General features: G+C 43.5%; 1 protein-coding gene across 1 annotated transcript in view; it reads right to left on the reverse strand.

Moving 5' to 3' along the window:
- Window positions 1-549: 549 nt before the first annotated feature.
- Window positions 550-27,649, reverse strand: part of LOC144580722 (uncharacterized) — a 44,850-nt gene continuing 17,750 nt past the window's right edge. The window contains exons 2-3 of the mRNA XM_078359017.1: window positions 26,148-26,208; window positions 550-684 (exon numbers count right to left, since the gene is read on the reverse strand). The gene's annotated coding sequence lies outside the window, so the exon portion shown is untranslated. The remainder of the gene's footprint in view (window positions 685-26,147; window positions 26,209-27,649) is intronic.

Below are 27,649 nucleotides of genomic sequence, written 5' to 3' on the forward strand. Positions count from 1 at the left end.
TAAAACTCCAGCATCTGCCCGCATGGCACGGATCAGATCAAGTCTGTGGTTCTGAGACTTCAAGCTGCTCTCTGACCTAGAAGTTCCCTGAAGTGCTGCTGGTGGGCACACTTAGATGTGTCAACCTCCCTCACCAGTCCCCCTCTCTCCTGGGAGTGCCCTGCTCTTCCCTCCTTCTGAGTAGCAAGCCCCAAGCTCTAGCCTCCAGAAAGTCTCTTGCTGAGAGCTGCTTCTTCCCCAGGTCAGTGTCCAAGCATCACACATCAAGCTGTTGTGTGTTACTTCCATTTCATGGTCCTCTCTTTCCCTTGCTCAAGTCCCAACTCCCCCAAATTTTCTACAGAGGGCAATCAGCCCTATGAGAGATGAAAGCAGCTGGACAGGAAAGGACTGGCCCAGGCATGGTGGTTCATGCCTATAATCTCAGCACTTTGGGAGGCCAAGGCCAGAGGATCACTTGAGCCCAGGAGTTCAAGACTAGCCTAGGCAACATAGGGAGACCTCGTCTATAAAAAATAAATAAATAAATAATACATAAATTAGTCTAGCATGGTGGTGCACGCCTGTAGTTCCAGTTATTCAGAGGGCTGAGTGAAAGGATCACTTGAGCTCGGAAGGTTGAGGCTGCAGTGAGCCAAGATCACACCACTGCATTCCAGCCTGGGTGACAGAGTGAGATCCTATCTGAAAAAAAAAAAAAAACAGGAATATATACACTTTGTATCATGTCCCAATGTGTACATGTATGTATGTGTCTCACACATACATAAGCGTCCATGAAACCATACTTGCCTTCCCTTTGCCATGCATTTTTATTTGCATTTTCTATGTGCTTTTTTTTTTTAAGAGATGGAGGGGCCTCACTATGTTGCCCAGGCTAGAATGTGGTGGCTATTCACAGGTATTATCATTGTGCACTACAGCCTGGAATTCCTGGGCTCAAGCAATCCTCCTGCCTCATCCGCCTAACCTGGAACTATGAGCGCACCACCATTCTTTTTTTTTCCATTTTATTTTCAAATACTTCTTAGTTATGAGCCTTTAAATTAACTTCATGATCCACTAACAGGTGACATCCTGCAGTTTGGAAAACCTTGCATTTCACTGTGATTGCTTATGTTTCTGCCCCTTACATATGTCCTTGGATTGATGATGAAAATGGAAAAAAAAAGTGATTTTTTTTCACAAGTTACCCCTCTTTTCTCCATGTTGCCCCTGGTTTTTATAGGAAGCCCACAGTCTGCATTGCTGGTTTCCAATAATGCTGAATTAAAGGAATGACAAGAACTTCTACCCAAAATACACCTGAGCTGGGTGAAAAGGAGCGTACCTGAAGCAGGTGTTTTCTCCCAGCAATAAGAAGTACTCACAGCCAGGCGTGGTGGCTCACACCTATAATCCCACAACAAAGGGCAGGGCAAGAGGCTTGCTTGAGACCAGGAATTCAAGAACAGCTGGGCAATTTAGGGAGACCACACCTCTACAAAAAATACAAAAATGAGCCAGGTGTGATGGCGCATGCCTGCAGTCCCAGTACTCGGGAGACTGGGACAGGACAATCAATTGAGCCCAGGAGGTCAAGGCTGCAGTGAGCTATGACTGCGCCACTGCACTCTGGACTGGGCAGTGAAGTGAGACCCTGTCTCAAAAAAAAAGAAGGAGGAGGCGGAGGGGCAAGGAGAGGGGGAGGAACAAGAGGAAGAAAGAGGAGGAGGAGGTGGGGAAGGAGGGATCACCTGAGGTGTGAGTACTTCTTATTGCCAGGAGAAAACACCTGCTTTGGGGACTCTCTTTTTTTTTTCCCCCAGCTCAGGTCTATTTTGGCTAGAGGTGGGAGGGGAAGGGAGGAGGAGGAGAAAAAAAGAGAAGGAGAAGGAGAAGGGGAGTGAGAGTTCACAGTCCTTGGGAAACCTGCAGTTAAAGGAGGCAGCCTGTGTATAGCTGTACCCCTAGCCACTTAATCATCACCCTCTGCGTGACTCCTTGCAGCATATATGCACACTCTCTAGGGTGTCTTTCTAAGTGGAATTTAGAAACAAGAGAACTTGCTGCAATGAGAAATTTGAGATACCTTCCTATATTCTTTTGTGTGTATAAAATAGCACACAAGAGGAAATACACATAAGAACTTCATAGAAGTTCTTTAGTGAAAAAAGATAAGAATTTTATTATTTAATTAATTAACATTATTGCCAAGAACAGAATAACAAGAATCCAGATGCTGGACATGTTCTCTTTTATTTAGAACAAAAATATTACATAGAAAAAGAATGTTCTGTAAATAAATACAGTAGAACAAGTGACCTACAGTTTCACTTCTCCACAGCCTAGAGTACCCACAGTCATTTTTTTGAACACAATGTATTTTATGAATAAACCTCTACACTTTTAAAATTGAGTTTTTCTCTTTTTGAAGTACAGCTTCCAGCAACTAGAAGTTTCCATCCTGCTAACCCCAGGCGGCAGTTGCTTTTAACTTCTATCTTTTATTTAAAAAACTTAATTGGAAGTTTTTGTAGCCAGAAGGAGCACTTCAAAGAAAGAAAAAAAATTACCAAAAATTAATACTTTATGTCAGAGGTTAGAAGGGAAAGAAACAAAGATTACAGAAAAGAAGGGTTAATGGTATATAAGAAAGCAGTGAAAGAAGAGAAGAGGCCGAAAATGGACTGAAGAAAGAAGCGAAAAGGGAAACTTGGAACATTAAAAACAAAAAATGTGGAGTAGCATTTTCCATACTCCAAACAAGATGAGACAACACAAGTCTTACAGCAACATTTATAATTTCCTGCACAGCCCAAAGGCTCTGTGCACAAATCCTCCCACCCCTGCTCAAGTCTTTTCCTCCTGTCTACAATTACACATCAAGGGACCACAGCATTTCCTATACTTTAATTTCCAGATGCTCCTGTCACTGTCAATTCTAAATTGACTCTGACAAAACAATATGAAAACTCCAGGCATGATTTTGTGCTCTGCCTTTGAGGCAAGTGTAGAGGAAGAAGATCCTGGGTTGGGAGAGTCAAGAGATTAGGGTCTTTGTCCCAGCTCCTGCCGTCAGTTTATGTGAGAGTTTAAGCAGGTCCCTCTTCCTCTCTAGAGCTCAGTGATGCTATCGCAAAGGAAGCGGGGTGGGGTTCCTTCCAGTTCAGTAAACTTTGGCACTGTGATCTTAATGTGTTACTGATCTTAGTGAATCTCCCATAATACTCACCAAAGATATTGACTACAGGTAAATGAGATGACTATCCAGGATTCGCTCCAGAAGTTCTTAGAGTCACAGTCAATAATAGATCCTACTATTTCAAATGGGAAAAGTTTCCCACACTTGGCTGATGACAATCAAATTGAAAACAAGTCCCCAGTGTAGGAATAACCATGAAATAAGACTAAAGGCCTCACTGTTCCCAGACAGCCAAGACTTTTCTCACATAAAAAAGTCGTAACATAGTGTTGAGAAGATCAGAAGAATGACTATAGTTTACAGTAATCTATTACATATTTGTTTCAAAATAGCTAGAAGAGAGTAATTTCAATATTTCTAGCATAAAGAAAAGACAAATATTTAAGGTGGTAGATACCTCAATTACACTGATTTGATCTTTACCAATATGTATATGTATATATATACCTTTACAAATATTCATATGAATGTATGAAATTTGCACGTGTAGGCTGGGTACGGTGGCTCACAATACAGCTGTGCCTATAATACCAGAGACTCAGGAGGCTGAGGTGGGAGGATCACTTGAAGCCAGGATTTTGAGACCAGCCTAGACAACATACCAAGACCCCATCTCTACAAAAGTCAAAAATTAGCCAGGCCTGATGGTGCTTACCTGTAGCCTCAGCTACCTGGGAAGCTGAGGCAGTAAGATCACCTGAGGCCAGGAGTTCAAGGCTGCAGTGAGCTATGACTGTACCACTGCACTCCAGCCTGGGTGACAGACCAAGACCTTATCTCAAAGATAGATAGCTAAATAAATAATCACATGTACCCCCAAAGTGTGTGTTTGTGTGTACACACACACATATATATAATATACAAATAAAAATAAATTATTAAAAAATCATAAAAGCCTATCTCACCAAATATTTAAAAATTAGCCAGGCCTAGTGGTACACACCTATATAGTCCCAGCTACTCAGGAGGCTGAGGTGGGAGGATTGCTTGAGCCCAGGAGGTCAAGACTTCAGTGAGCTATGACTGCGCCACTGCACTCCAACCTGGGTGACAGAGAAAGACCCTGCCTCATAAAACAAAACAAGGCTGGGCACAGTGGCTCATGCTTGTAATCCCAGCACTTTGGGAAGCCTAAGTGAGTAGATCACTTGAGGCCAGGAGTTTGAGACCAGCCTGGCCAACATGGTGAAACTCTGTCTCTACTAAAAACACAAAAAAATTAGCCCAGCATGGTGACAGGTGCCTATAATCCCAGCTACTCAGGAGGCTGAGGCCGGAGAATTACTTGAACTCAGGAGGCGGAGGCTGCAGTGAGCCGAGATCACGCCTCTGCACTCCAGTCTGGGTGACAGAGCAAGACTCCGTCTCAGAAAAAAAAACACTACAATGAGGCTCTACAAATGCAGGAAGCACCATGCTTCACTGCAATGCAGCACCAGCTCCTGGACAGAGCATGCCTGACCAACAAAACAAGAGGAACTGGTTTCACTAACAGCCACCCACAAGACAGCAGTCATATAGGCTGCTCTGCTGCCCAACAACCCTCTATAAGTGAAACTGCCCAGCACAAGGACCCAGTTGGGTTGGAAATGAGCACCTGTCCCAAGGGCAGCTAACTCACAGGTAGGTGCGGTCTGCCTAAAGTGGACTCTGGAGCAAAATGATAAGGTAGGCCAATCAGGGTCCTTTGCTGGGGAATCTGAATGGGGATATGAAAACAAAGCAGTGAATGATGAGAGGGGAAGGTTAAAGGTCATAATGAATTGAGGCTAGAAAAGCCAGAGAGTGCAGAGACCCAATGTAGCAAGCTAACCAGCAAACCCACCTGATGTGCTGTGGCCCTGTCTCCACCCAAATCTCACCTTGAATTGTAATAATCTCCACATGTCAAGGGAAGAGCCAGATGGAGGTAACTGAATCATGGGAGCAGGCAGTTTCCCCCATACTGTTCTAGCGGTAATGAATAAGTCTCAGGAGACCTGATGGTTTTATAAATGGGAGTTCCCCACACAAACTTTCTTGGCTGCCACCATGTAAGATATGACTTTGTTCCTCCATCACCTTCCACCATCATTACGAGGCCTCTCAGTCTCACAATGTGAGTCCATTAAACTGCTTTTTCTTTTTTTCTTTCTGAGACAGAATCTCCCTTTGTCCCCCAGGCTGGAATGCAATGGCGTAATCTTGGCTCACTGCAACTTCCGCCTCATGTGTTCAAGAAATTCTTCTGTCTCAGCCTCCCAAGTAGCTGGGACTACAGGCACGAGCCACCATGCCCAGGTAATTTTTGTATTTTTAGTAGAGTCAGGGTTTCACCATGTTGACCAAGCTGGTCTTGAACTCCTGACCTCAAGTGATCTGCCCACCTCAGCCTCCCAAAGTGCTGGGATTATAGGCATGAGCCACTGTGCCTGGCCTCCCTCTTTTTTTTTTTTTTTTTAAGTAAATTACCCAGCCTTGGGAATGACTTTATTAGCAGCATGAGAACAAATTTAATACACTCCCCATACATGCAGGCACACACACACTGTAGAAACACTGACACACTAGACAAAACGAGAAGTGGAGGGCTTAATATATAATACAGCTCAGCAAAAGAAAGGGAGATTCCTAAAAACCAGACAAAAAGACGAAACTCAACGCCAGAAACAGTGAGGAGGATACAGTTGAATAAAGTACCAGGCAAAAAAACACTCTATGAGATAAAACACCTCACATAATAATAAAAGGTGCAATTTTTAAAAACTTGCACACAACTAATTATGTGGCTTATAACACACAGCAGAAAATAAAGAATTACAAGGTGTAATTAGCAAAGTCACAATCATAGTGGGAGATTTTTAACATGCCTCTCTTGGCAATTTACAACCTAGGAGACAAAAATTAAGATTCAGAAAAAATCTTTGGGCCAGGCACAGTGGGACATGTCTATAATCCCAACATTTTGGGAGGCCAAGGCAGGAGGATCACTTGAGGCCAGGAGTTCAATACCACCCTGGGCAACATAGCAAGACCTTGTCTCTACTAAAAAATTAAGTTAGCCAAGCACAATGACATGCACCTGTAGTCCCAGCTATTTGGGAAGCTAAGGCAAGAGGATCACTGGAGCCCAGGAGACGGAGGCTGCAGTGAGCTATGATTGTTCCAAGAGGCCAGGCGCAGTGGTTAATGCCTATAATTTCACTACTTTGTGAGGCCAAGGCAGGTGGATCACTTGAGGTTAGGAGTTCAAGACCTGGCCAACATAGTTGTTGCAAACAGGTTTATAACATGGGAAAAAATCCACACCAAGGCAATGGATCACTCAGCAAGGCTAGTTTACTTCCTGTGGGAAGGGTGTAACTCACCGGCAGTCTTGTCACGAGAGCACACCTGAACAAATGAGACAGGGACATTTATAACTTTCATAACCTGACGCAATTGCCCTACTGCTGTGTCCAGTTTCCATTGGCAGGAATGGGACCTTACATTCTATGCTTGACCTGATTGGCTAAAAACTTGGAAATTTCCTGAACAGATAAGGGGAAAGAAGACAAAGAAGAAGACAAAGCTAGTTAGAAGATTAAGAAGGTTTCCAAATAAGGAATGGCATGCATCAGGGTTTGGAGCTTGCCCAGTTCTGTTCAGACATGCTGGAGCAAGACGTAGCTGATTTAGAGAATATATATACATGGGTATATGTTTATGCTAATAGCGGATAATGGTCATAGAGCAAGAGACTGTAACTCCTTATAATGTAGTCTAAGATATAAACTCTGAAGAAGAACTTTCCCATCTCTCACAATAGTAAAATCCCATCTCTACTAAAAATACAAAAACTAGCTGGGCATGGTGACGCACACCTATAATCCCAGCTACTCAGGAGGCTGAGGCAGAAGAATCACTTGAATCCAGGAGGCATAGGTTGCAGTGAGACAATATTGCACCACTGCACTCCAGCCTGAGCAACAGAGCAAGACTCTGTCTCAAAAAAAAAAAAAAAAAGAACATTATTTGAACAATAAACTTGATCTAATGAACCAATAACTAAAAAATAGATTATATACTCTTTTCGTTCACATGGAGCATTTACAAAAACTGACCATTCAAAGGGTTAAGGCAAATGTTTTTGAAAAAGTTAAAAACAAATGTTTAACATTCCAAAGCACACAGGCCTTAATTCTATCAATATATAATTAAGTTAGAATTCAATCCTAAAAATATATTTTTTCAAATCTATATGTTTGGAAATTTAGAACCATTTCAGAAATATAACAAGGTCAGAGAAAAAAATTCAGGCAAATTAAAAAGTGCTTATAAAGGAAAAAATTTAAATATATCAAAACTAGTAGGATAGTTCTACTCCCATTTAGAATGTAGAAAGTTGCAAGACAATGCTCTCCCACTCTAACAATAAGAAAAAGATAGTTAACCACTAATCACAGTCTTTCCAAGTACATCAGAGAGCCAAGAATGCATAAACCCTAATGAAATAAAACCCAAAAACTGACCAGCATGGTTGCCTTCCCTTGGTCGAGCAGCAGGGGGCAGAGGATCTCGCTGCAGATGAAAGAAGAGAAGACTTAACTTTTAATGGATTTCTAGAGATGAGAAGGTTTGCCTGATGCTTTAGAATCCCTAACAGCCCCATACACAGAGACTCTGTAGTCACAGCCAACTCTACTCCATAGGTCTTTACCAAACATGTGTGAAAAAAACTGGAGACAGAACAGAACTGTTGAGAGAACCTCTCTGAAGCACATGTGTGGAGGAGCCTCTGGGGCTGTGGAACAATAAAAGAAATGACTAGCGTCTGTGTGACTGGGGTACTGGAGGAAAGAAGAAAGAGACGTCAAAATAAGCATTAGAAGAAATAATGGCTAAAACTTTTCCAAAGTTCACTCATTTTTAAAATTTTTTGTAGAGACAAGGTCTCACTATATTGCTCAGGCTGGTCTCAAACTCCTGGCCTCAAGCGATACTCCCAGAGACAAACTCACAGATTCAAGAAACTCAGTGAAGCACAAGTAGAATAAACACAAAGAAAAATACCCCTATGTATATCATGGCACTCATGAAACCAAGAATAATGAGACAATCTTGAAAACAGTCAGAGAAAAAGCAGAGCAATGATTAAAATTACCAATCACTTCTCATCAGAAAGTATGAAGGTGAGAGGACAGACAGATAACATCTTTGAAGTGCTGAAAGAAAAAAGTAACTACCATTGCTGAATTCTTTATACAGAGTAAATATCCTTAAAGAATGAAGTCAAAACAAGGGCATTTTCAAATAACATGGGTTGACAATAGAACAAAAGGAAAAGCTATAACTATCATGTTTCTAGAAGAAACATAGAATGTCTTGGACAACTTGCGATAGGCAAAGATTATTTTTAAAAAATTGAAAACACTAAAGTTTTTATGTTTTTAAAAACTTATTGATAAACTGGGTATCATTAAAATTAATAACATGTACTCTTAAAAAGATACCATCAAGGCCAGGTGCAGTGGCTCACACCTGCAATCCCAGCACTTTGGGAGGCCGAGGTGGGTGGATCACAATGTCAGGAGTTGGGAGACCAGCCTGGCCAAGATGGCAAAACCCCATCTCCAGTAAAAATTTTTTTTAAAAATTAACTGGGCATGGTGGCATGTGCCTGTAGTCGCAGCTACTCAGATGGCTGAAGCTCAGGAGGTTGAAGCAGAAGAATCGCCTGAACCCAGAAGGTAGAGATTGCAGTAAGCCAAGATAGCGCCACTGCACTCCAGCCTGGGGGACCAAGTGAGACTCCATCTCAAAAAAAAAAAAAAAATACCATTAAAAGAAAGAAAAAGCAAGCCATAGACCAGAAGAAAATATTCAACACATATATCTTGCATTTAGAGCAAAGAACTTATATCTAGAAGTGAAAATAAAAGAATTCTTACCAATCAATAATAATAAACAATCTAACTGAAAAAAAAATGAGTGAAAGACTTAAACAGACACTTTAAGAAGCTGTATGGGCTGGGTGTGGTAGCTCACCCAGTGTAATCCCAGCACTTCAGGAGGCTGAGGCGGGGGGAATCACCTGAGGTCAGGAGTTCAAGACAAGCCTGATCAACAGGGAGAAACTCTGTCTCTTAAAAAAAAAAAAGAAGAAGCAGCTGTATAGATAGCTAACAAGCACATGAAAAGTTGATCAACTTTAAGGAAACACAACACAAAACCACCATGAAATACCACTACTTCCCCATTAGAATGGCTAAATTTAAAAAGCACTGGCAGGCCAGGCACAGTGGCTCACACCTGTAATCCCAGCACTTTGGGAAGCTGAAGAGGGCCGATCACCTGAGACCAGAAGTTCAAGACCAGACTGGACAACATGGTGAAGGCCCATCTCTACTAAAAGTACAAAAATTAGCTGGGCATGGTGTCGCATGTCTATAATCCCAACTACTCAGGAGGCTGAGGCAGGAGAATCGCTTGAACCCAGGAGGTGCAGATTGCAGTGAGTCGAGATCCTGCCACTGCACTCCAGCCTGGGTGACAGAATGAGACCCTGTCTCAAAAAAATAAATAAGTAAAGTCTTGAAGGAGAGATGTGATCATCTGGTAAAGAGTTTTCCACTTGGCTGGGTGAGGTGGCTCACGCCTGTAATCCCAACACTTTGGGAGGCTGAGGCAAGCAGATCACCTGAGGTCAGGAGTTCGAGACCAGCCTGACCAACATGGTGAAACCCTGTCTCTACCAAAAATATAAAAATTAGCCGGGCATGGTGGCAGGCACCTATAATCCCAGCTACTCAGGAGGCTGAGGCAGGAGAATCGCTTGAACCTGAGAGGCAGAGGCTGCAGTGAGCCAAGATCATACCACTGCATTCCAACCTGAGCAACAGAGCAAGACTCCATTTCAAAAAAAACAAAAGAAGAAGAATTTTTCACTTGACACTTCTCAACATATAAAATGGGTTATGGGTGAGTCAAGATGTGACAGCCAAAGGCTGCAAGAGCCTCTAGACTGGTCACCTCAAGTCCTGGCTGGCCTTACTGATCCCAGTGTACTAAAACAAGTGGTCATTTTCTGCATGGGCCCTGCTATGGAAAAGTTTAGGAAGTATTAACATAAGGAATGGGAATATAGAGAAGAGGCTCAAGGACAGAGGCCTGGGGTAGCTCACACATAGAGGCCAGGAAGATGAGGAATAGCCAGCAAAGAAGACTAAGAAAACATGAGCAGTGATGAACGTGGTGAGCCATGACAGTGTGTTATCCCAAAGCCAAGGATTTGCAAAGAGTTTGAAGAAAGGAATGACCATGTCAGACGCTGTAGGCTGGTCAAGAAAGAGAAGGTTTCGGCTAGGCATGGTGGCTGATGTTTGTAATCCCAGCACTTTGGGAGGCCAAGGTGGGCAGATGGCTTGAGCTCAGGAGTTCAAGACCAGCCTGGGTAAGATGATGAAACCCTGTCTCTATAAAAAATTTAAAAATTAGCCAAATGTGGTAGCACTCACCTGTAGTCCCAGCTACTCAGGGTGGGAGGATCATTTGAGTCTGGGAGGTTGAGGCTGCAGTGAGCCAAGATACACCACTATACTTTAGCCCGCACCAATGAGTGAGACCCAAGAAAGAAAGAGAGAGAGAGAGAGGAAGGGAGGGAGGGAGGGAGAAAGAGAAAGAGAAAAAAGAAAGTAAAGAAGAAAAGGAAGAAAGAAAAGGAAGGAAGAGAGAGACTTGATTTCAAAACATCCTTAATGTTTTTTCACATATAGCCTTACCTTCACTCTTACTGTCAAAATAAAAGACACATACCATACACATACACATGCCCTTATTAAGGACCTGGTATGTGTAAATTATTAGTTTGATACAGTGAGACATAAAAAGTGACTTAATTTTTTAAAAGTTATTTGGTCAGGCAGGGTGGCTTAAGCCCAGCACTTTGGGAAGCCAACGTGGGTAGATCACCTTAGACCAGCCTGGCCAACATAGTGAAACCTCATCTCTACTAAAAATACAAAAATTAGCCAGGCATGGTAGCACACGCCTGTAATCCCAGCCTAACTCTGGAGGCTGAGGCACAAGAATCAGTTGAATCTAGGAGGCGGAGACTTCAGTGAGCCAAGATCACGCCATTGCACTCCAGCCTAGATGACAGAGCAAGACTCTATCTCAAAAATAAAAATAAAAAAGTAACTTGATAGCAGGGACTCTGGCTAAAGGAATTTATAAATAGGTTAGAGAAAAAGGTAGTAAAAAGGTAAGCAAAGAGAAAAAGATCTAAATAACAATACAACATAAAATATCATTACAAATTGATATAAGATTTGTTGCCAAATGAAATATGAACAAATTATTTTGTATTTTTAAAAAATCACAAAGCCAGACATAATTGACTCACACCTATAATCTCAGCACTTTGGAAGCTGAGGTGAGAGGATTGCTTGAGTCTGGGCATTCAAGACCAGCCTGGGCAATGGGGCAGGACCCCATTTAAAAAAGAAAGAAAGACAATGTTTTTTTAGTCACAAGAAGGAAAAGCACTTGAAACTGGGCTTTTTAAAGGAACAACTTCAGGGAAGCCAGAGATGAATTTGAATAAGGCCTTGAAAAATGAATGGGATTCATAAAAGCACAAAGAATGAGAAAGGTGGAAATAGCTCAAGTAAACTAGTTTTGCTAAAGAGACTATGGTTTAGTGAATAATTAGAAGGAAGCCTCAACGCAGAATGAAGTCAACTCAGAGAGAACCATTAATGCCAGGATAAGAAGTCTGAGATTTATTTTATGGGTAATGAGAGTCACTTAAAGGTTTAATACAGGTCTTTCACTCAATCAATGCAGTATTTTAGGAAGACTATCCTGGCATAGTATAAGCCCAGATGTGGGAAGGCTGTCCTAAACCCCTCAGTCTCCCTCTAGGGTGCCTTTAAAAAATAATAATAATAATAAGCTTTGAGAACAGAGTTATTCTCCAACAATAGTTTCTGGATAAACATCTCTGTGATGGTCACTGCTGCAAATGCCTTATTTAATTGGAAGAGACTACAGATGACCAAATCACAGACTGACAAATTCAAACCTGCCTTGTGATGAAACTAAACAAGACAGGGCTTACTCAGGGTAACCATTGGACAAGCAGGAGGGACCTTCCACTCTGCTCCCTCTTTCCTATATCCAGACAAAATGCCAGCATCTCTAGACCACTTCATTTTGTTCTAGTCAAGTTCTTTTTTTTTTTTTTTTTCAAGAGAGAGAGAGAGAGAGATAAGTTCTGACTCTGTTGCCCAGACCGTAGAGAGCAGTGGTGAGATCTTAGCTCACTGCCAGTCTCTCTTGGGCACAAGCAATCCTCCAGCCTCATTCTCTTGAGTAGCTGCCTCCTGTGTAGTATACCACCATGCCCTGCTTGACAGTACAGGAGAGAGAATAAGAGCAAACAGGGAAAATGGCAGTCACTTATAAAACCATAAGATCGGCCGGGCATGGTAGTTCACGCTTGTAATCCTGACAGTTTGGGAGGCTGAGCCTGGTGGATCATGAGGTCAAGAGACTGAGACCATCCTGGCCAACATGGTGAAACTCTGTCTCTACTAAAAATACAAAATTAACTAGATGTGGTGCCATGCTCCTGTAATCCCAGCTATTCGGGAGACTGAGGCAGGAGAATCCCTTGAACCCAGGATGCAGAGGTTGCAGTGAGCCGAGATCACACCACTGCACTCCAGCCTGACAACAGAGCAAGACTCTGTCTCAAAAAAAAAAAAAAAAAAATCAGATCCCATGAGACTCACTCATTACCACAATAACAGTATGGGGGAAATCATCCCCATGATCCAATTACCTCCACCTGGTCCTGCCTTTGACACGTGGGTGTGACCTTTACAATTCAGTGTGAGATTTTAGTGGGGACACAGGGCCAAACCATATCACCAGTAATTGACATCTTGGCCTGTACTCTTCACCTTTTAGGGTTTCGTGTCCTAGGGCAGATGCCACAGAAAGATACTACTGTTTCTACTCTCAAAGCGCTGTAAACACAGGAGCAAGGCTGTGCAGGCTCTTCTGTTCTCCACCAAAGTGTTCTACACATTGTCACCTTGGAAAAGAAGCTTGATATACACAGACTCTCATTTTCTGCTTGGCATAAAATATACCCAGCAGAAACCCACCTGCTGCTCAGTTGTGGGGACGGATTCATGTCTGGCTGGGATGGGTATTGGGGGTGGATGGTGAGGACAACAGAATGATCCTGCAGATCCCATGCTTGCAATGAGACTGCCACTGCACAAAGCAGGGGAGGTGCCAGATTCACTCCAACTCCTCCAAACTCCAATTTATGAGGGAGAAACGTTTGGAAACCCCCAAACGTTCTGTGTAGAACTAAAGTAGACAGGCAAGGCTACAATGGCAAGTTCAGTAGGATTTGGTGAACTCCCTTTAAAACGTTAAGGAAAGCTCTCCACATGTGGGAAGGAGAAACCTAAACAGCATCCTTGCGTCTGACAAAAGCTATGGGCTGAGGGTGCACCAGTCAATTTAACCTTGCACTGGAGTCGGACCAGTATCCTCTGCCGCCATCTAGTGGAAATTCACAGGAATGCGGACATTTTCTAAAGTGACCAATTTTTAAAGGTTTAAGCCACATCTTTTTTTTTTTTTTTTTGAGATGGAGTTTCGCTCTTCTTACCCAGGCTGGAGTGCAATGGCGCGATCTCGGCTCACCGCAACCTCCGCCTCCTGGGTTCAGGCAACTCTCCTGCCTCAGCCTCCTGAGTAGCTGGAATTACAGGCATGCGCCACCATGTCCAGCTAATTTTTGTATTTTTAGTAGAGACGATCTCTTGACCTCGTGATTCTCCCAAAGCGCAGGCTGGTTTTGAACTCTTGTGTGGGTGGGAGACCCCACAAGTGCCAAGGCAAGGTTCTAAAGCCTCAGCCTGTTCCCATATGAATACAGAATTAGAAAAGAATTAGAGATATAGTTACATATTTATTCCTATATATAATCATGAATAATCACATATTCATATGTAATCCACAAAAATATATATAATCAATATAATCTTTTAATCTTACTAATGATTATGAGGTTATGAAGCATGGAACTGAGGTGACATTGTGAACAAAGTGATCCTAAGACAAGATGTTCTAAGCCCTCTGTCACATCCATGTAAGGGATGCTGGAGGATGCCTTGGCTGTGCAGCAGCGCCAGAGCCGTGAAAGCTCCCGCTGTTTAGCCAGCTAGGGAAGGAGACGTCCAAATGTCCCAGACATCTCCTTCCTCAGGGAAGTTAGGAGAAAACTCCACTTCTCCAAGCCCTTGTGTAGGCCTGACAGCTGTCAGGTAGGCCCACAGACATCTATGTGATGCTGTGCTTCAGTGGTCACATTCCACATCTACTTTAATGTTCCAGTTCTGCACCTGATCCCTCTTTTTCCTTCTTTTTTTCCCTCCTTTTATTAAAAGATAAAATCAGTAATAGTAACATAAATCTTAATGTCATTGTTCTTTCTTGACAAGTATGAAAAAGTGCTGATGCAGCCAGAGCAATCAGGCAAGAAAAAGAAATAAAGGGTATTCAAATAGGAAAGGAGGAAGCCAAATTGTCTCTATTTGCAGATGACATGATTGTATACCTAGAAGACTACATCGTCTCGGCCCAAAATCTCCTGAAACTGATAAGCAACTTCAGCAAAGTCTCAGGATACAAAATCAATGTGCAAAAAATCACAAGCATTCCTCTACACCAATAACAGACTTAAAGAGAGCCAAATCAAGAACAAACTGCCATTCACAATTGCTACAAAGAGAATAAAATACCTGGGAATACAACTAACAAGGAATGTAAAGGACCTCTTCAAGGAGAACTACAAACCACTGCTCAACGAAATAAGAGAGGACACAGACAGATGGAGAAACATTCCATGTTCATGATGAGGAAGAATCAATATCATGAAAATGGCTATACTGCGCAAAGTAATTTACAGATTCAATGCTATCCCCATCAAGCTACCAAAGACCTTCTTCACAGAACTGGAAAAAACCACCTTAAACTTCATATGGAACCGAAAGAGAGCCCACATAGCCAAGTCAATTCTAAGCAAAAAGAACAAAGCAGGAAGCATCACACTACTGGACTTCAAACTATACTACAAGGCTACAGTAATAAAAACAGTATGGTACTGGTACCAAAACAGAGATATAAACCAGTGGAACAGAACAGAGGCCTCTGAGTCAACACAACATATCTACAACCATCCAATCTTTGACAAACCTGACAAAAACAGGCAATGGGGAAAGGATTCCCTGTTTAATAAATGGTGTTGGGAAAACTGGCTAGCCATGTGCAGAAAGCAGAAACTGTACCCCTTCCTGACACCTTACACTAAAATTAACTTCAGATGGATTAAAGACTTAAACATAAGACCTAACACCATAAAAACCCTAAAAGAAAATCTAGGCAAAACCATTCAGGACATAGGCGTAGGCAAGGACTTCATGACCAAAACACCAAAAGCATTGGCAACAAAAGCCAAAATAGACAAATGGGACCTAATCAAACTCCACAGCTTCTGCACAGCAAAAGAAACCGTCATTAGAGTGAATCAGCAGCCAACAGAATGGGAAAAAATTTTTGCAGTTTACCCATCTGACAAAGGGCTAGTATCTAGAATTTACAAAGAACTAAAACAGATTTACAAGAAAAAAACAAACAAGCCCATTCAAAAGTGGGCAAAGGATATGAACAGACACTTTACAAAAGAAGACATACATGAGGCCAATAAACATATGAAAAAATGCTCATCATCACTGGTCATTAGAGAAATGTAAATCAAAACTTCATTGAGATACCATCTCATGCCAGTTAGAATGGCAATCATTAGACCGGGTGCGGTGGCTCACGCCTGTAATCCCAGCACTTTGGGAGGCCGAGGCCGGCGGATCACGAGGACAAGAGATCGAGACCATCCTGGCCACGGTGAAACCCCGTCTCTACTAAAAATACAAAAATTAGCCGGGCGTGGTGGCACATGCCTGTGGTCCGTACTCGGGAGGCTGAGGCAGAAGAATCGCTTGAACCCAGGCGGAGGTTGCAGTGAACCAAGATTGTGCCACTACACTCCAGCCTAGTGACAGAGTAAGACTCCATCTCAAAAAAAAAAAAAAAGAATGATAATCATTAAAAAATCTGGAGACTACAGATGCTGGAGAGGATGTGGAGAAATAGAGACACTTTTATACTGTTGGTGGGACTGTAAATTAGTTCAACCATTGTGGAAGACAGTGTCGTGATTCCTCAAGGACCTAGAAATAGAAATTCCATTTGACCCAACAATCCCATTACTGGGTATATATCCAAAGGATTATAAATCGTTCTACTATAAGGACACATGCACACGAATGTTCATTGCAGTACTGTTTACAATAGCAAAGACCTGGAACCAACCCAAATGCCCATCAATGATAGACTGGACAGGGAAAATGTGGCACATATACACCATGGAATATTATGCAGCCATAAAAAACGATGAGTTCATGTCCTTTGTAGGGACGTGGATGAACCTGGAAACCATCATTCTCAGCAAACTGACACAAGAACAGAAAATCAAACACCGCATGTTCTCACTCATAGGCGGGTGTTGAAAAATGAGAACACATGGACACAGTGGGGGAGCACTACACACTGGGGTCTGTTGGGGGGAAAAAGGGGAGAGACAGTCGGGGGTAGGGAGTTGGGGAGAGACAGCATGGGGAGAAATGCCAGATATAGGTGAAGGGGAGGAAGGCAGCAAATCACACTGCCACATGTGTGCCTATGCAACAATCTTGCATGTTTTTCACATGTACCCTGAAACCTAAAATGCAATTAAAAAAAAAAAAGAAAAGAAAAAGTGTTGACGCATTAGGTTTTCTCCTCGCCTCAGCTACTTGAAAGACCTGGGCCCCCATCTCCAAGACACGTGATTTACCTGACCCTATCACTGACCACCATTACTTCACCCTACCTGCCCTGCCCTCTGCTTTGTACTCAGTAAGTTAGAGCATCCAGGCAGTCCGGGCCACTGCCAGATTCTGTGCTTTGGTTGGCAGTGGACCCCTGGGCCCAAACTCTGTTTTCTCTTTCTTGGTGTCTTGTGTCTTTTATTTCCACAGTTTCTTGTCTCCACACCTGTAGAGAGGGACTCACAGGACCTGTAGGGCTGGACCCTGCACTCTTGGGCTAGGCAGTCCTCCCACCTCAGCCTCCCAAAGTGCTGGGATTACAGGCATGAGCCACTGCACCCAGCCTGAACTTGTCCTTTTTTGTTAAAGGTGTTAACTAAAGTCTTGGAGGTACACCATTGGCAAAAGTTTAATAAAATGCTTCTGGTTAACTTTAGGGTTATTTCCCTGAAAGCTCGTGTCAACTACGTTGCTAGGCAACATTGCTTAGAGTGAAAATGATCATTGGTACCTTGCATCTGGACTCACCAGATAGTTATATGTGATATTTATACCAGTTTTTGCTTTCTGAGAGTAGAATTCTTGTACCTGGGCACGTCCCTTGCAGAGACCCTGGAAACTGTGTTTATGGAATTGTTATGTGGTTGTCTTCTGTGGCGCATAGGGCTTTTAAATCATGAATGCTGGAAGCAGTGGCTCATGCCTATAATCCCAGCACTTTGGGAGATTGAGGTAGGAGACTTGTTTGAGCCCAGGAGTTTGAAACCAACATGGGCAACATAGCAACAAATTTTTTTTTTAATTAGCCAGGCATGGAGGCATGCACTTGTGGTCCCAGCTACTGGGGAGGCTGAGGCAGGAGGAGCGCTTGAGCCCAGGAGTTAGAAGATGCAATGAGCCACGACTGTCACTGCACTCAGACCCGGGCGACAGAGTGAGACCCTGTCTCAAAAAATCAATGAATCCATCAATCAGGGCAGCTCTCCTAAAGGCCCAGTGTAGCTCTTGCCTGTCTCCTTATATCTCCTTGTATCTGAGTGAACTGCATCAAGGACACTCCCTTCAAGGAATGAATACCTGAAGGAAGCTGCCTTGATGACAGCTGGGGCTCCTGCGCTTTATCCTTCTAAATACTCTGAACATGACCCCTGATCATCTTGTGAGTTTGAATAAGCCTAAGAAGACCACTAGTGGGGATTGCGTAAGTTACATCAGCCAAAATGATTCTTCTTTTTTTTTTGAGGTGGAGTCTCACTCTGTCTCCCAGGCTGCCCCATCTCCATTCACTGCAGCCTCCACCTCCTGGGTTGAAGTGATTCTTGTGCCTCAGCCTCCCAAGTAGCTGGGATTACAGGTGCCTGTCACCACACCCAGCGAACTTTTGTATTTTTAGTAGAGATGGGGTTTTGCATTGTTGGCCAGGCTGGTCTCGAACTCCAGACCTCAAGTGATCTGCTGGCCTCAGCCTCCCAAAGTACTGGGATTACAGGCATGAGCCACTGTGCCCAGTCCTCTTTTGTCTTCTTTGATTTGGAATGGTTCTTCAATCTTTCTTTGTTTTTCCTTTCATGACATGGACATTTTAAAGAGTGTAAGCCTATTGTTTCAGTAGAATGTCCTTCAGTTTCACTTTGTCTGATATTTCCTCATCGTGAGATTCTGGGTTGGGGTTTCCCCTACTTTAGGGAAATCCACTCTGGCACTGTCCTCCAGCCTCGCACTCAAGTTCACAGCCAAGGGGGCAAGCCCATTGGAGTCTACCCATTGCCACCTTCTGGAGCAGAAGATGGCAAACATTTTCTCTAAAGGACCAGAGAGTAAATATTTTAGGATCTGCAGGACACATGGTCTGTGTCACAACTGGATTTTGCCATTGTAGCCTGAAACCAGCTATAGATAATACATAAATGAATTAGCATGGCTATATTCCAATAAAGTTTTATTTACAAAAAACAAGTGAAGGGCCAGATTTGGCTCCTGACTCTAATCCATGTCCCAGTCACCAAAACCTCCAGAACTCCATGCCCAAACAGCCTCCAGTCTGTTTCCAGGGTAGGCCAACCTTTCCTGTGTGCCTTATCCTGAGAAGCATCATATTGCCATGGGGGTGTATGTTTTTCCTAGACCAAGAGGTGGCTGGATTTTGTTTTGTTTTGTTTTGTTTGCAATGGAGTCTGGCTCTGTCACTCAGGCTGGCATGCAGTGGCATGATTTCAGCTCACTGCAACTGCTGCCTCACAGGTTCAAGTGATTCTTGTGGCCTTGTCAACCACCAAGCCTGACCAAAGTAGCTGTTTTGAGGGCAATTGTGGATACACAAGCTAAGGTGTCTGCAAGAGTGCAGGTGAAGCGCTGGCACATTACCAGGCTCAACCATCCTCCCACCTCAGCCACCCAAAGTGCTGGGATTATATGCGTGAGCCACTAGCCCAACTAAAATTCCTTTTTTTTTTTTTTTTTTTTGAGATGAAGTCTCACTCTGTCACCCAGGCTGTAGTGCAATCATGCAATCCTGGCTCAATGCAACCTCTGACTCCCAGGTTCAGGTGATTCTCCCACCTCAGTTTCTCAAGTAGCTGGGACTACAGGTGCGCACCACCATGCCTGGCTAATTTTTGTATTTTTAGTACAGACAGGGTTTCATCATGTTGGCCAGGCTGGTCTCAAACTAACTTCAGGTGATCTGCCCCCCTCGGCCTCCCAAAGTGCTGGGATTACAGCCATGAGCCACCACACCCACCCTAGAATTCTAATTTTTAGACATTTAGACACATGGTATGTCATCTCCATTTGCACTTTGTCCCTGCCCCATAATGCAAGGGGCAGCCTGTGTGAAAGCACAAACACTTCTCGGAATAGCCTTAGCCAGGCTGCCCTGGTTCCCACAGATGTTCAGCCAGGAAGGGAGTCTGCAGGCTGACTTCTATCTCCACACCACCAATGGGAGAGTCTGGAGCTATTCCCAGGCCATGCCTCCCAGCCTCCCCTTGCCTGCAGTCACTCAGCTCAGCACTGGGACCCAGTCTTGGTGCTCAGCTTTTCAACAACAGAGCAGAGAAGACCCCAAATTGGCCAGTTCCTCAGTCTTCCTACCCTCTTCTTCTAGAATCTCTCTTTTTTTCTTTTTTCTTTTTTCTTTTTTTAAAAACACATTTGGGAGTACAACTGCAGATTCCTCAAATGCATATATTGTGTCATAGTGAAGTCTGGGCATGTAGCATACCCATCACCTGAATAACGAACAATGTACCCAACAGGTATTTCTTCAACACTCATCCCCCTCCCACTCGCCCACCTTCTGTAGCCTCCAATGTCTATTATTCTATTCTGCATGTCCACATGCACCCATTGTTTAGCTCCCACTTACAACAACATGCACTATTTCACTTTCTGTTTCTGAGTTATTTCTGTTAAAACAATGGCCTCCAGGCTGGGCGTGGTGGCACACATCTGTAATCCCAGCACTTTGGGAGGCGGAGGTGGGTGAATCACCTGAGGTCAGGAGTTTAAGACAAGCCTGGCCAACGTGGTAAAACCCTATCTCTACTAAAAATACAAAAATTAACCGGATGTAGTGGCGCAGACCTATAATCCCAGCTACTTGGGAGACTGAGACGCGAGAATCGCATGAATCTGGGAGATGGAGGTTGTAGTGAGCCAAGATCATGCAACTGCACTCCAGCCTGGGTGACAGAGCAAGACTCTGTCTCAACCCCTGCCCCCCAAAAAATATAACAAAGGCCTCCAGCTCCATCCCATGTGGCTGCAAAATACATGATTTCGTCCTTTTCTATGGCTGAGTAGTATTCCATGGTGTATATGTACCACATTTTCTTTATCCAGTCCTCCGTTGATAGACACTTAGATTGATCGATGACTTTGCCATTGTGCAGTGCTGTGAGGAACATACGAGTGCAGGCAGCTTTTTTATACGATTTATTTCCCTTTGGGTGTTTACCCTCAATGGGTTTGCTGAATGGAATGGTAGTTCTATTTTTGGTTCTTTGAGAAATCTCTATACTGTTTTCCATAAAGATTGTACTAATCTACATTCCCACCAGCAGCATATAAGTATTCCCTTTTCTCCGCACCTTTACCAACATCTGTTGCTTTTTGCGGAATGTCTTTTCTTTACAGTTGATCTAATTTCCTTTAACCTCTTGATATATGAACAACAAATTCATCCCTTGTGGCAGCATTAAGACCTTTGGAAGTTTCTTGTTCTTCTGCTCTCATTCATTGAACACACACTCACCACCACCACCATCCCACCACCATGACTACCCCACCTTTGCCATCTGATCAGCACAGGGCCTGAAGGCACGTTCCCTGTACCCAGAACACTACAAAGTGGCAGGATGTTGTAGGAGTTACCATGCTACCAACACAACTGCATGCTCATGTCCAAGATGCTTTGGAATTCCATCTAACAAAATAACACCAATATGGTACCCAGGTCACATAAGCACTCAAGTGTATCCAGAAAGATGAGCAATTCTTTAAAATGTGATCCCAAGAAATATCTCTAACTTTTTACAATCTCAAAAGGTAAGTGACAGGTATTGCTCTAAATATCACTTTCAATAGTATAATACTTGTAGCAAGGCAGCCTATAATTTTAAGAACTACTGCTATGTAATTTACATAATTACTATAATATAGTAACAGTTATATAATGTACTGTTCTTTTCATCATGTTGCTCAGTGTTTTTACTTTTATCCTAAAATTGCTTTCCATAAACTGCAAAAGTTGTCTTTTAATACTTTCAGTCTCTAGAGAAAAAGCAATTTTATGAAAGTGTTTTGCAATAATATATTAGTTACTGTATCATTTTATTTGCCAATAGTTATGCCCATTTCTTAGCATAATTTACTTATTTATCTTTTCAATGACTCAGGTCACCATCAGAACACATAATTATGCCAGATAAAAGATTGGGCCAGGTGTGGTGACTCACATCTGTAATCCCAGCACTTTGGGAGACCGAGGCAGGTGGAACACCTGAGGTCAGGAGTTCAAGACCAGCCTGACCAATGTGGTGAAACCCCATCTCTTAAAAAAAAAAAAAAAAAAAAAAAAGGTTGGGTAAAGCAGGAATTTTGCACACAAAGAGGTAGAGCCGAATCAGTTATTGAGTATATTAATTTAATTTCTTTTGTACCTGGGTGCTGTAATAAAAGAGCTGAAGCTTGGACTTTAAAACTTGTGGTACAGGCTGGGCGTGATGGCTCATGCCTGTAATCCCAGCACTTTGGGAGGTCGAGGCGGGTGGATCGCGAGGTCAGGAGATGGAGACCATCCTGGCCAACATGGTGAAATCCCGTCTCTACTAAAATACAAAAAGTTATTAGTGGCACGGGCCTGGGTTGTCCCAGCTACTAAGGAGCCTGAGACAGGGGAATCACTTGAACCCGGGAGACAGAGGTTGCAGTGAGCCAAGATCATGCCACTGCACCCCAGCCCGGCAACAGAGCAAGACTCTGTCTCAAAGAAAAAAAAAAACTTGCGGTAGAAATCTTGGCCCAACCATCAACTACCTCAAGTCAACACTATCACCTTTCCCAGCCCTTAGTGCCCCCACTATCAAAAGAGGAACTTGATAGTGGTTCCCGTTCAACACAGGTAGTATGACGATCAAGTGATAAAATGCTTTTAAGAGAATGTTAATACTGGTGACATTAATGTGCTAGTTGTTATCTCATGGCATGCAGTCTTCTCATTGGATCATGATTCCCAATGCTGTCATGGCATTGCTTTCCTTTGACAGACTGTGATGGTTAATTTCTCATGACAACTTGGCTAGGCTAAGGGATGCCCGAATCACTGGTACAACATTATTTCTGGGTGTGTCTGTGCAGATGTTTCTGGAATAGATTAGCACTTGAAACAGGTGACTGAGTAAAGATTACTCTCACCCATGTGGATGGACATCATCCAATCTATTGAGACCCTGAATAAAAAAAAAATAGAACAAAAAGACAAGAGGGTAGACATAATGACTCACACTTGTAATCACAGCATTTTGAGAGGCCAAGGCAGGAGGATTGCTTAAAGCCAGGTGTTCAAGACCAGCCTGGGCAACAGAGTGAGATCTTTTCTCTAAAAAAAAATAAAAATTAGTGTGGTGTGGTAGTGAGATAGGATTTGTTCCCTTGACCTTGACCCCATTCATGGGTGGGAACTGGAGTGGCTCATTTCCCTCAGTCGGCGGCTGGCCACTCCTTGCAAGAGGGAGCATGGGAGCAAGCAAGTGCGGGAACGAGAGGGAAGACTCAGGTTATATGATGGATTGAAGAGTAGCCTATGTGAAGGATTTTATTGGGTGATGGAAATGGCTCTCAGCGGGATGCGAATTGGAAAGGGGATGGTGTGGGAAGAAGGTGATCTTCACCTGAAGCCACACCATCTGAAGTTAGCCATGTCTATCTGTGATCTCTAATGCTCAGTTGCTGCTTCTCTGCTTGCCACTAAGCCACCTGTATCCCCACTACTCAGCCACTTGTGTTCTGCCAGCTAAAATCTTTTTATGGGCACAGGGTATGGGTGTAGCAGGCCAAAAAGGCAACATCTGATCAGAAAAACAGGGTCAGCTGTTTTCACTTAGGGCCGTGGTTCCAGGCTTAAGAGTGGGGTTTAGGCAGGAGCCCAGCTGTTCTCTACCAGTGGTGCATAACTCTGGTCCCAGCTACTCAGGGGGCTAAGGTAGGAGGATCACTTGAACCCAGAAGGTTGAGACTGCAGTAAGCTGTGACTGCACTACTGCACTCCAGCCTGGGCAACCAAGCAAGAACCCTTCTTTAAAAAAACCAAAGAGGGAATTCTGTCTTTCTGTGTCTCTCCTTGAGCCAGTACGTACACGTTTTCATGCCCTCCAACATTGGAGCTCCTGGTTCTCAGGTGCACCCTACCCCTATGCCTGCACTTTTCCCTTCTTAGACCTTTGACTTCAGACCGAATTACACCAGTTGCTTTCCTGGATCTCTAGCTCCCAGACAGCAGATGGTGGACCTCTCAGCCTCCATAATCACATGAGCCAGTTCCTACAGTAAAGCGCTTCTTATCTCTCTCTCTCTTCTTCTATAAATAGATGAGAGAGAGAGAGATAGAGACAGAGACAGACAGACAGCAATTCTCAGCCATCCAAGAAGCTGAGTTTACAGGCACCTACTACCAGGCCTGGTTAATTATATTTTTAGTAAAGACAAGATTTTGCCATGTTGGCCAGGCTGCTGTCGAACTCCTGGCCTCAACAGGAGATAGACAAACAGACAAACTGACAGATAGACAGATAGATAGATCCTATTTGCTCTGTTTCTCTGGAGAAACCTAATACACAGACAATGTTATCTGGACTTTTTTACACAGGCAGCAGCGTGATGGAGCTATTCTCTCTCAAGGTGGAATCCCACCTTAAGAGTAAGTGCCTCCTTAAATCTTGTGCCCTAGTTGTCTACCTTGCCTCACCCTAGTCCCAGCCCTCGTACTTTGGAGAAAGATCCATAAAAAGCCAGTAGTCTCTGGGAGGCCGAGGCAGGTGGATCATGAGGTCAAGAGATCGAGACCATTCTGGTCAACATGGTGAAACCCCGTCTCTACTACAAATACAAAAAATTAGCTGGGCACGGTGGCACGTGCCTATAATCCCAGCTACTCAGGAGGCTGAGGCGGGAGAATTGCCTGAACCCAGGAGGCGGAGGCTGCGGTGAGCCAAAATCACGCCATTGCACTCCAGCCTGGATGAAAAGAGCGAAACTCCGTCTCAAAAAAAAAAAAAGCCAGTAGATACAGGAATAAGCCAGTGTAATCATGTCTTGGTCTAAAGAGCTCTGATTCCTGAAGTTCGTTCATAAAGGGGTCGGCCCTGGCCATTCCTCTGCATTGGGCTGACAGTGGGCCTAGAGTCATTGGATTGTACCTTCATGTCCCATCATTATCACCCAACTCCAGAACTTTCTCATTTTCCCAAACTGAAATTCTATATCCGTTAAGCAATATTGCTCTAATCCTCCTGCCCTCAGCCCCTGGCAACCACCATTCTATGTTTTTGTTTTTGTTTTTGAGACAGTTTCGCTCTTGTTGACCAGGCTGGAGTGCAAATGGTACAATCTCAGCTGACCTCAACCTCTGCCACCCAGGTTCAAGCAATTATCCTGCCTTAGCCTCCCAAGTAGCTGAGGTTATAGGCTTGTGCCACCACATCTGGCTAGTTTTTATATTTTTAGTAGAGATGGGCTTTTACCATGTTGGTCAGGCTGGTCTTGAACTCCTGACCCCAGGTGATCCATCAGCCTCAGCCTCCCAAAGTGCTGGGATTACAGGTGTGAGCCAGGCCCCACCATTCTACTTTCTGTCTCTGAGTTTGACTGCTCTAGGTACTGCATTATCAGTGAAATCATTTAATATTTCTGGTTTTTTTAGAATATCCTCTTATCAAAATGAATAAACTCCTGGTTAAAGATGTTGGTTTAACCCTATACTTTTATCACCACTCCCGCCCAATACCCAACTAAGTAATAGTAAAGGAGGTAAAAAATTGGAAATCTACAACAAGACATGAGAAGCCACCAAGAGTTAAGAACTTTCAACAGAATTATTAAAGATATTAAGTAGCCAGGTGCAGTAGTTCATGCCTGTAATCCTAGCACTTTGGAAGGCTGAGGCAGCAAGATTATTTGAGGTCAGGAGTTCATGACCAACATAGCAACACCCCATCTCTTCCAAAAAAAAAAATTAGCCAGGCTTGTGGTGGTATGTGCCTGTAGTCCCAGCTACTCTGGAGGTTGAGGCAGGAGGATCACTTGAGACCAGAATTTGAGGTTACAGTGAGCTATGACTGCACCACTACACTCTCTCTCTGGTGACAGAAGGCAAGACCCTGTCATTAAATTTAAAAAAAAATCTGACAGGTGCTTCTCAGGTTAAATAATTTTTAAAAAAGAAAAATATAAAAATAAAAAATAATAAAAATAAAATTTTTAAAAAGAAAATAAATAAATAAAAATCTAAAGTAGAGGGTAGACCCAAAAGACAAATAGTGTAGGATTCCACTTACATGAGGTTCCCAGAGTGGTCAGATTCGTAGCGACAGAAGGTAAAATGGTGGTTGCCAGGGGCTGGGGGGACAAGGAAATGAAGAGTTATTGTTTAATTGTGTACAGAATTTTATTAGTTTGTGGTGTTTTTGTTTTTGCTTTATTTTTGTTTTGCTTCGAGACCAAGTCTTTCTCTGTCACCCAGGCTGGAGTGCTGGTGGCACCATCTTGGCTCACTGCAACCTCTGCCTTCCAGATTCAAGCGATTCTTGTGGCTCGGCCACCCTAGTAGCTGGGATTGCAGGCATGTGCCACCATGCCAGGCTAATTTTTGTATTTTTAGTAGAGACACGGTTTCACCATGTTGCCAGGCTGATCTCGAATTCCTGAGCTCAAGGAATCCATCTGCCTCAACCTCTCAAAGTGCTGGCCATGTCTGGCTGGGTAACAATGTGAATGTATCTAATGCCATAGAACTGAACACTGAGAAGTGGTTAAAATGATGACGTTTATGTTATGTGTATTTTATCATACACACCCAAAAATGAAGGGTAGCAGTAATGGACGGAGTGAAGCAGAGACTGACAAGGACTGGAATGAGCATGGAGGGGAGGTGGAGAGGGCAACAGCAGCCAAGCAGGAAGCAACAAATACCTTGGGACCACCAAGTGGCTCCTGCCCCATAAATTCCCGGTAGAGCAAAGGTTAGAAGTAAGACATGGAACAGAATCTTTCTATTCTCAACCCCTCATACATCTCACACGGCAGCCATATGGTATAGCCTGAAATGCACCTGCCCCAGAAAAGCAAGGATTCTTCTGTAAATAAAAGGAAAAATTTAAAAAAATAAAGAGACTGGATAAGATGGCTCATACCTCTAATCCCAGCACTTTGGGAGGCCAAAATGGGCAGATCACTGAGGTCAGGAATTTGAGACCAGCCTGGCCAACATGGTAAAACCCCATCTCTACTAAAAACACAAAAATTAGCCAGGCATGATGGTACATGCCTATAGTCCCAGCTACTCAAGAGGCTGAAGCAGGGGAATTGCTTGAAACATGGAGGCGAATGTTGCAGTGAGCTGAGATCGTGCCACTGTGCTCCAGCCTGGGCAACAGAGAGACACTCTGTCTCAAAAAAAAGGCCAGGCACAGTGGCTCAGTCCTGTAGTCCCAGCACTTTGGGAGGCCGAAGCAGGTGGATCACAAGGTCAGGAGACTGAGACCATCCTGGCAACATGGTGAAACCCTGTCTCTACTAAAATACAAAAATTTAGTATTTTTGTTGGTGTGTGCCTGTAGTCCCAGCTACTAGCAGGCTGAGGCAGGAGAATCACTTGAACCTGGGAGGCAGAGATTGCAGTGAGCCAAGATCATACCACTGCACTCCAGCCTGACAACAGAGGGAGACTCCATCTCAAAAGATGGGTTTGAAAAGATGGGGTTTCACCATCTTGGCCAGGCTGGTCTTGAACTCCTGACCTCAGGTGATCTGCCCGCCTTGGCCTCCCAAAGTGCTGAGA

Source organism: Callithrix jacchus, chromosome 22 (assembly GCF_049354715.1).
Source record: "Callithrix jacchus isolate 240 chromosome 22, calJac240_pri, whole genome shotgun sequence".
In the NCBI taxonomy this organism is placed as follows: Eukaryota; Metazoa; Chordata; class Mammalia; order Primates; family Cebidae; genus Callithrix; species Callithrix jacchus.